General features: G+C 37.3%; 1 long non-coding RNA gene across 2 annotated transcripts; it reads left to right on the forward strand.

Annotated features, from left to right (window-relative positions):
- Positions 1-2,680: 2,680 nt before the first annotated feature.
- On the forward strand, positions 2,681-4,674 carry LOC133850604 (uncharacterized). 2 transcript variants are annotated; one of them, XR_009895670.1, is made up of 2 exons: positions 2,681-3,158; positions 3,237-4,674. It is a non-coding gene; the product is annotated as an uncharacterized LOC133850604 (long non-coding RNA). The 2 variants fall into 2 exon arrangements; XR_009895669.1 differs by having other exon boundaries at positions 3,267-4,674.
- Positions 4,675-7,539: the final 2,865 nt, after the last annotated feature.

A 7,539-nucleotide genomic window follows, 5' to 3' on the forward strand; every position in this document is an offset into this window, starting at 1 on the left:
TTCATTCAACGCCGTTGCACGTCGCGATTTATCCGTTTTAATAATCCGCCTTTGGCCTCGCTCCCGCGACCACGCCCCGGTATGTAAATTGAGTTAGAAGCATTAAACATAATGGGACATAAGCCCGCAGGCAACAAAGATCCCCAACTGGTGATATGCGGTGCTTGTTAATTGTTCAAATTGCTGCGATAATATGACAAAAAGCTAAATAAAATCCAGAAATTGTCCCTCACGTGCAAATTCGGCTCATTAAATAAAGCTTTTTCTCCAAAATGTTATTCGCATTGACATTTTACATGCGCTCATCGCATAGATGTTTTAAACCTAGGAACTTAAAAAGAACAGTGTCTATAGTATTGTGACTTGTGATACTTTTAAGCCGAGTTCAGATAAAAATAAATAATCTATGTATTAAATTTCTTCAAAGAAATTAATTAAAAATAAATACAAGTATGTTACGCATCAAATCTTATTGTTGAGAGAAGTGAAATAATTTCAGTTCCATAACTGTAATAGAGACGAGTTGTTAGAAATTCTCTTAACAACAATCGCACCACCTACAAATGTTGACAAGTATTTTGGGTTTCCTTCAATGCGTTACTAACTCGTATTACTTGAATTGGGAAATCAAAAATTCAAACGTTGAAATGAATTGATTTGAATAATTTAAACCTAATAGGCAATTTAAAATGTCAAATTTAGAGGTGTTTTAACAGCATTGTCTGGATGATCACGCTGTCATATTTTGTGGACAATAACACCCATCATACCTGTGGATTACCGTATAATCATCCCAAAAGTTGGGACGTTTTATCAATAAATTTTTGGACAGTAAACAGACAGTACGTAAAACAAAAGGGACAACAACAGGCGCTGTGCAGGACATTATTGTATAATGACAGTGGATGCCACACGCTGTTAGGACCGATTGGGCCGATGGGACACTGGTGAAGCCTAACAAAAGGCGCCCTCTAAAAATCAGCCTGATCATAATTTATTGGCCAAAATGTAAAGCATTTCAAGCGAACAAAAAAGGACGAAATCAAACAAAGCGCCAGCCGGTTAGCTCGACGTTGTTGGTCGGTCAGTTGGCCTGTTTCACCGATGATGATGATGATGATGATAGGGGACTTTGGATGGGTTTTGGGTGCGTTTGTCTAGCTGACACTTTCATTAACAAAAAGTCAGAGAGCGATGACAATCAACCATTTGCTGGTGTGTGTGTGTGTGTTTGTGTGTTGTTTTTGCATTGTTACAAAGTGCATTGTAGGTGTGTGGGGGACTCTGTGCCTGTCACACCTCTTGATGGCCATTCGTCCGTCCAGTCTGCGTCTCCGGCTCCGGCTCCATCGCTGTCAGTGTCCACACACGTCTGACATTGCTGCACTGCGGCACGTAAATCTAAACAGCCACTGACAGCTATCAACTGGCTTCCTCCTCCACTTTGACCACACCGTAAGCGCCTTTTTATGTTGTGTTGCTCGAAATGGTCAATGCGAGGGCCAAACAGGGGAGACTGGATCAAATCGGTGGGCGGCTGTCACATCTTGAGCCATGCCTAACGACCATATGCATGCACACTCGTAAATATACATACATATCCCGAACATATATCAATATATATATATATATATATATATATATATATATATACATCTGGCAGTATGCACATTTATATAAACGAGTTTGCATATCGTCGGGATGTTTGTCTGAAATTGACATCGCTTGTTGCTGCTCATCATCCTCCCCAGTCCTGAGCCTGCAGCTCGCTCTGAACGGTGTCGGGAATTGGTATTGGGACTGGGATTGGGATTGGGATTGAACATTGCTTTTGTTTTGTCGCCATCCTCGTGTTGTCTGGTCGAGATTTTATGTTGCCTCGCATACATTTTGAGCGCTTTATTGTTTGCTGAAATTTCAGACAACATCACTTTCCCTCTCTCTCTCTCTCTCTCTCTCTCTCTCTCTCTCTCTTTCCGACTCTCTCACTCTTGGACCCGCCTCATCGAACTAAACGAGTAATCGAGTATCCGACTATTCGAGTGTCCAAGTTTCCAAGTGCATGTAGGTGTTAATCTAATAACTGTCAAATGCAGGATGTTGATACTTCACTCGAAGCCAGGCAAAGGATACATATTGGTCAGATGGCCTTTGTTTTAAGACTAAATTGCTCTGCAAATTGATGTGTGGTGTTCAGATGGGTTAAAGCATTATGCTTTAGAAAGAGGGAGTGAAATGTAAAGAATGGAAGAACGAATAAATCTATTTAGCTTTATAATTTTATCTTCCAAATTATCCAATAATTCAAATTTAGATTATGCAATGACGTATACAATTTCTGTTATAATATTAATAATGAATTAACGCAGGCGGGAATATGGCCCATATAATATACACTTTAGCTTAAAAATTAATAATGTGCATTTCAATATTTTGGTAACAAAATTTATTATTATACACCTTTCGAACACCTTTTCTATTAAGGTTGAACCAACTATAATTGCAGAGATAATGTCTGAGCTAAGCAATTTAGAGAATTTGTATTTTTATTCATGGTTACCGTTTATTTTCAAATTTATAAATGTCTTCACCAACACTAACTTATAGCTGACTAAAAATTACTAATATATTTTTTTTTGAATTTTATTTTATTTATTTTCATATTATATTTTATTTCTAAAACTGCTAAATCTATATTTTGCTTAGAATGTTTGTTGCTAGTATTAAATCTTAACAAATTATTTATGGTCAAAGTTCAATTGGGTCTCAACTAAAATGCGCACTCGTATGTTCAAGCTTTTAACAATTTTAGTAGGTTTTGCTTTTTGTTTATTTGGTTCAATTGGGAGGGCAAATTGAGAGCAACATATCCGAATAATTTCTGCATCACTAAATGCCCATAAAAATCAACTGTGTATCGTATGTGTGGAGTTCTATGGAGACATCCATGCAACAAACTGTCCTGCAGAAGAGGGGAGAGAGGATGTGCAGCGAAGCATAAAATCGCAAAAACAGCACTGAGAATTTCAGAATAGACAGAAAACCCCCAAAACTCCAACCGGACAGAAAAAGCATCGAATTGAGAAATAGAAAAAGAGATATCACTACTGGACGTTGAGTAAATTCCTTGAGAAGATACCCTTGATAACGAAAATCAGGTAAGCTGTTTTAATACTGAAATACGGTAAATAACTTTGTGAATTGAATTAAATTGAATATTGAATAATCTTTTTAAGGTGTAACATTTTACTCAATATACCCTTTAGTTGGGGATCACTTCGAATCCGAGGGTATCGGAAGAGAGGAGCAAAAACTGTTTGGATGTTGGCGCATATAAAGTCGCTAGCATTTTTATGAGTCGTAAATCGAAGCGATAAAATCACACGACCAAAACAGAGGCCAAGCAGCCAAAGCCATCATGGACGCTAGGAGCAGTGCACTGTTCTGGCCTGGTCAACTCAGACTAGACTATGGCCGTCTGTCCAGCTGTTCGTCTCATAAGTCACACGATAAATTTTGCAACATTGCGCTAATGACAACAACAGCAGCTGGGGGATGAGAAGAAGATGGAGATGGAGATGGTGATGGAGAAGGAGAGTGAGTTGGTGTTAGCAGCAGTTGCAATCGCTACAAGTCGAAATCCAAAGTCGGCGCCATTTTGCGACGGAAGTTCATTATTGTCAGTGATTAATGACAAAACAGATGAAGGGGGATGCAGAAGGAGGTAAGAGTCAGGAGGCAGGGGGCAGGGAATGGTGGTTGCCTCTGCGGATGCCACATAAGTTAGCCAAGCAAATGCGCTGACAACGAGCAAACGTTGTCCCAGTTGATGTTGCCGTTCTTGCTGCTGCTGTTGTTGGCAGTCGTCTCTCGGTCTCTTGGTCTCTCGGTCTCTTTTGCCAATGACATTTATGGGTTTACTACTTCCGGCACAGCACTGAAAAAGGGGGAAGAACAAAAAAAGAAGAAAGATGCGTGCTGGCATTAGATACTGGTGTTGGTTTCGAGCTGTTAACATCCTTGAATGTCACTGAGTCAGTGCGTTTGTCGAGTGTGTGGAGTGCAATGCATTGCCTCAACTGGCAAAATGATTAGCGCGTTGATTTGGCAAACGATTGAGTGCAAAATTGGGATAAAACAGATGCTGACTGAGTGTGGAAAAGGGGTGCGAAAAGGGGCAGCGGGTGCAGGCGGCGCAGGCGGTGGCAAAAACACTCAACTGAAGTCGACTTGCTGCCAACTTTGTCCTTGGCTCTGGCGTTTCAACTATGCAGCATTAAGCACCATTGACAACGGCACGCACACCGGCTATGACGAGTTGCACGTTCTCTTTGCTGAGGTAGGACTGCGATACACTGTAAACAAATCATATAGTGAAATTGATGAAAGTAGACTCAATCTTAATCATAGTTGAGAAAAAGAGACTTTTTGATAAGTAACGCAATATTGACACAAATCGATAATAAAATTCATAATTCCATTTTACTCGGATTTAATGCAAATTACAACTAATTATTATGTATTATGTTTACCATTTGAAAGCAATGGCTCTTGAATACAGAAACAATCTTAATATGAAATTTTTAACCAATATTCGAATGATATACATTTTAACCACACAGTGATAGTAATTTAACTTATAAGAATTTTAAGTACAGTATTCACTTTTAAATTCTAACTACTTTGCTTTTACGTAAAATGTTTCTAATATATGAACAAATTATATATAAATATATATTATGGATTTTCAGAAATTTTAAGTCATGCAATGTACAAAATTTGTACTACAAATCTAGCGGGGTTTTTGATTATTTCTTATCTCTATTCCATTTTACAATAACAATGCGCTATAATGAACTGCAAAAAAACTGTTATATACTATATGTATGTTAGTTTTGCGGTTGTCGCAATTTTAAAGCACACAGCTATAACTTAACAGTTCAGTGCACTCTGTTATTGTTTAATTATAAACTTCAAAAGCTTCAATTTTAGCTACAGCTAATTCCATAGTGTGAGATTGTACTATACCTACTATATATAATATAATACCATATGTATATGAAAAATAAAACTAAAAATTACTTATCTTCTTGTTAGTTCATTTAATGTCTACATTTATTAAACCGTGCTGTTCATAAAATCAAAGTGATAGTTTATCATAGGTTTCCATTATAATTACAATTAATTTCTAATTATAATTACAAAGAATCGAAACAATATGTACAAGTACATCATAAAATAATAATAAAGAAAAAACGATAATATTTCTTACTAGTTTAGTTTCCATTTCGATATTACAAATTGAATGCGTAAAGAATTTACTGCAGGGTTTTTGGCAGTGCACGATAGGGTTTCGATGGTTCCGATGGTTCCAACGACAAGTGAAATTAATTTCAAACAATGCAGCAAACAGAAGACAACAGACAAGAGACAACACGGAGGCAGCATACGATGACAGCCAAGCAAATTAAATAAAAATTCCAACACGCAGAACAGAGCAGACATTGAGCAGGAGCTGGCAGCTGGATCAGAAGCTGGAGCTGGAGCTGGAGTTGCTCCTTATGCTGAAGCAGAGAAAGTCGAGGAAGTTTTCATCATATGGCAGACCGTCTAACTGCCGCTACGTGCCAACACAACAGCAACAACAACAGGAGCAACAACAGCTACAACTTGAGCAGCAAGAATAAAATTGGTGGCAAGCTACTGTCGACGTGTCGTGTCGCGTCGATTCGATGCAAATAGCTGGCGAAAAGCCGTTAAGAGCTCCCAAAACAACAGGCAACTTGTCGAAAATTATTTCATTTTAATTATGCCAAAGGGCACCCAGAAGAAGCCAACCTAACAGGAACGGGAATGGGTAAGAGAACGGGAATAGGAACCGAATAATGCTGCAGGACGTGCCAAAATGTGGCGCCATTTTGTATGCACAAATGAAATCACGTCACCGCCAGCTGGTTTCTCTCTTTGCCTTCTTCTTCACACACCTCTCTTCACCTATTTATCACTCTCTCTCTCTCTCTCTCTATCTCTCTTATTCTCTTGTTCTCTTCTTCAGACACCTACTACTTGAGTCGTCATTATCAATTTAACTTAATTGCCGACAACATCGCAAGTCGCGACGCAATTCGACGCGTCGTCTCGTGAGTAGTCACGACTCACGAACCGTGATGACTCGTGAGTTGTTACACATTGCCAGCGACTGTTTAAAAGCGTTTAGTCCAAATCGATTTATATTACACTGACGCATCTGCGTCTAAAGCATTGCTGAATTATTCAATTAGATACTTGTTAAATTTTCTCGTAAATTTGATGCAGCATTTTCCGGGAAGTGCAATTTTCCAGTTCCTAAATAGAATTACAATACTGCGAATGAAATATTGCCTGAAAATATGAGCAAATTTTATTTGACAATATTTATATTATTTTATAGACAATATCAGCATTTAACGTGAATTTATCATCTTGTGTAATTTATCAAATAATGCTGACATTTTAGATCATTTTTAATGTGGCTACATAATTTAGGAAATAGGATATCGTATTATCTATAATGAATTGCTCATGATGAGAAATTTTTAAACAATTTCAATTTCAATGCAATGCAATGAAAGTTCAGTTAACCGGACAATTAGTAACAGTATATAGATATATTAGCCATAAAAAAAGATTTCCTTTCGTGTGATGAAAATGTTTTATAATTAAGAATTTATAAGTATAGCCACTTGTGACATTTTGGGGATTTATGTTACTGGAGCTGATTTAACTTTGGTTTTTGCCCCTCTTCTCTTCTTCAAATATAATATGGCCGGCAGCTATTTTATTTTTCTTACCCCATTGTCCCCCTTAGATTGGACTTGCATATTGATGAGCGTGTAAGTGATTTTGGTCCCCAACAAAGAATGAAAATGTCCTTTAAAAATGCAGCTGTCACGATTCTTTTGGAATTTCCTTAGGCATATTCCGCACGTTTTCGTAAACATATACATATATTCTGACTGACACAAATAGATTTGTCACCATTGCGAATGAATAAGAAAGCAACTCTGATAATATTTATAGCAAAATATTATTATTACTCACAGCACAATTCTACATATGAGAAGATTAACATGGAATGATTTAAATAAAATTAAAATACCAATGTGGTATTCCCTTTTTTAATGTGACTAATACCGCCAAATATATAATGCAATCGCATTAAAATAAAACAAGTAAGAAAGTTACAGTCGAGTGTGCTCGACTGTGAGATACCCGCTACCCATTTTTAATAGGGGCAAAATAATGCGGTATTATTTTCAAAATATACCGAAAATACTAAAATATACCAAATGGTATGTTTGGTATATCAATACAGATATACCATAGACGGCACAATGTACCAGATTGTCGGCCAAAGCAACTCAGACCCCTAGTAAGTAGGCGTTTTTGCCCATACAAAAGTATTTCTTTAATAACTTCCACAATTTTTATCTGATCGCAACCAAATTTTCAGGAATCATAACTACTATAGTATTTATTGTATGTACCAAATTCGCAACT

Source organism: Drosophila sulfurigaster, chromosome 2L (genome assembly GCF_023558435.1).
Source record: "Drosophila sulfurigaster albostrigata strain 15112-1811.04 chromosome 2L, ASM2355843v2, whole genome shotgun sequence".
NCBI classification, from domain to species: Eukaryota; Metazoa; Arthropoda; class Insecta; order Diptera; family Drosophilidae; genus Drosophila; species Drosophila sulfurigaster.